Source organism: Pinus tabuliformis, chromosome 3_1, assembly GCF_031772625.1.
Source record: "Pinus tabuliformis cultivar Carrire ecotype Pingquan chromosome 3_1, CPIR1, whole genome shotgun sequence".
NCBI classification, from domain to species: Eukaryota; Viridiplantae; Streptophyta; class Pinopsida; order Pinales; family Pinaceae; genus Pinus; species Pinus tabuliformis.
This window is the reverse complement of record NC_142301.1, coordinates 937,189,273-937,192,282: the sequence shown is the minus strand read 5'-3', so window position 1 is coordinate 937,192,282 and position 3,010 is coordinate 937,189,273. Positions and strand designations below refer to the sequence as shown.

At 33.0% G+C, this 3,010-nt stretch overlaps 1 pseudogene; it reads right to left on the bottom strand.

The window, feature by feature from the left end:
* Positions 1 to 1,862: 1,862 nt before the first annotated feature.
* Positions 1,863 to 2,788, bottom strand: LOC149190855 (uncharacterized; annotated as a pseudogene).
* Positions 2,789 to 3,010: the final 222 nt, after the last annotated feature.

Below are 3,010 nucleotides of genomic sequence, written 5' to 3'. Positions count from 1 at the left end.
ACGAATGGTTGCATTAATTGAATAAGGAGGGCCATTCCTATGGATGAGAATGTTCAAAAAGGTTCTAGCCCTAGAGAGATTTGTAAATTGGCTAGCCTCCTTCACTTTCAAATTTTGTAAATTGATATCCTATCAATAAAGTGTTTTCTGTTTGAACATGAAATGGTACTATTTCTCAAATTGGGTTGGCATGTTGCCCTATTCTTGGTCATCTTTTGAGCGGGAATTTCATAATTATTGTTTTCTTATCTCCTTATACACTTCCAACCTTTAAAATTCCTTAATCATTGTGGTTTTGACAATAGTTTGCATACATTAAGCTTTAGCAAGGGTATAATATTGCAAGACTTCCATATGGACAAGGTTATTTATCATCTTCGTAATAAGGTCATCACCTTAAGTTTTATTGTGTTCTTATCATAGATAGAGAATACATTATTGAAGAATCAACTAAAGAGTAAAGTTTTCATGTTCGAGATGCCTATGGATGAGAATGTTCAAAAAGGTTCTAGCCCTAGAGAGATTTATAAATTGGTTTGCCTCCTTCACTTTCAGATTTTGTAAATTGATATCTTATCAATAAAGTTTTTTTGTTTGAACATGAAATGGTATTATTTCTCAAATTGGACTGGCATGTTGCACTGTTCTTGGTCATCTTGTGAACAAGAATTTCATAATTACTATTTTTACCTTAGAGATACAACAGTAAAGATAAAATATAGTACCTTTATGATAATTTTGACCTTATACACAACCAACCTTTAAACTTCCTTAATGATTGTGGTTTTGAAAATAGTTTCCATAGATTAAGCTTTAGCATGGGTATAATATTGGCATAGCACGATTAAATGTGGGGATAGGTTGAATTGTGGTTCATATCCATAGATTTTAGAAAGAACATACCTATACATCACCTTATTTTCTCAACATATCCTCATACCCATCGTCCACATGAAGGTATGAGAATGGTTGCATTAATTGAATAAGGAGGGTCGTTTGAATGACTAGAGATACTTTGATCAACTTAGGACATTCATTCAACTAATTATAGAAAGTTTGAATAACTAAGGAGGGTCATTTTACCATTGGAATATCAATTTCCAAATATGTGACCCTATTACTTTGTATTGTAGAGAGCTTTGTAACTACTATAACTAGCATAAGTTTGTACATGATTGCTTCATATCATGGATTTCTAAGCTACATCACTTCCTTTTTTATATGCCAAGAACAATTAATTGAGTCAACTTCTACCTTGATTAACATTAATATCTGAACAGGAATAGATGACCATCAAGTTACAGGCCTGAAAAAAGGCACTACTCATTTCTAATGCTTGCCATCCACTAATGTTCTTGTCCTTGTATTAAAATGTGCAATGATGCTTATCTCATTATACACAACCAATATTTAAACTTCCTTAATGATTGTTGTTTTTCCATGAAAACCCTTCCTTATTTTCCATGCATTATGGATATTAGATGATGAGTCTTTGTTTTAGGATAATGTCTAGGTCACTTGACATAGGACGATAAAATGTGGGGATAGGTTAAATTGTGGTTCATGTTGATAGAAAGTTCATCAAAACCACAAGATAATGAAAATTGTCAATAGGAAATCAAGTAAAAAGTCTTCTTTGTGATCCCACTGCAATCATATGATATATAGCAATGAAAATCTCCTGTATATATATATATATATATATATATATATATATATATATATATATATGATATGCTTTACATGCCAACCCTTCATATGTCCCTGTCAATAATGCCAACCAATATAATCTGATACTACTCATTAAATTTGCAACTGGAAGTATAAGAACATATACAATATATCTAAATGATGCAGCCAAATCAATATGTAACATGATACACAATAATAATTTGTGTAAGTTTTTCTATTTTTATAGATTGATGTTTTGCTTATCTCTCTAATGAGCCAACTTCCCTCTTGAGCTGCACAATTGAAGATTCAATAGTTTGTAGATTTGGTTTAAGCCTTTCATTTTCTTCATAAACATTTAGTGCATCGTTGTCAGTACAATGATCTGAACTCCACCCATATTTGCATTCACCATTTGACCTTTCTGTTTGCCTTGAACATGCCAATTATTGACCAATATTGTTAAATGATTCTGTAGGCTTACAAATATTGTTAGGAGGTGAAAGAAACCTTGCTGCATCTTGATGAATTCCACCTTTTTTGCTGTCAATTTCATGAGTATTAGGCACCTCTTGTCTTGGACCTGAAGGTGATAGAACATCATCGACAACACAAACTCTATAGTTTCCATTTCCTTCAGTACTTGGTTGATTGGATGAGATGTCTAGACCATCAGAACTCAAGTGTATTGCTGAGGTGGCACGGGATGTGTCCTTAACATTATGGTTGTCTACATTGTCTTCAGTAGCTAATGCATTTCTATGAGGTTCGTTGTCAACAGTCTATGTTATATGAAAACCTCTTTCGGTAATCTCTCTTTGCTTCTCAAATTCTCTAAATCTTGTCTTTGAAGTAAGTGGTTGGACTGTACCATGTAAAGTGGTACCAAAACTACAGCTTTAAAGGGGAAGAGAGACAACGTTGGCTTTACAACTTCTGCAAAATCTGCTAAGTTGATGTTAGCCTCTCCAAGGATGCCATGTCGAGAGGAGACCATTGAAACAACAAGATTGAATATATTTTCATCAATTTTTTTGGTTTTGGCATCCTGAAGAAGTCTCGTTGCTTCATATATAGGGTCAAACCATTTGCAACTCCCATTGTGGATAGAATCCATCCACTAATGTTCTTTTCCTTGTATTAAAATGTGCAATGATGCTTATCTCCTTATACACAACCAACCTTTAAAATTCCTTAACGATTTTGGTTTTGACAATAGTTTCCATACATTAAGCTTTAGCATGGGTATAATATTGCAAGACTTCCAAAAGGACAAGTTATTTATCATCTTCATAATAATGTCATCACCTTAAGTTTTAATGTTTTCTTATCATAGATA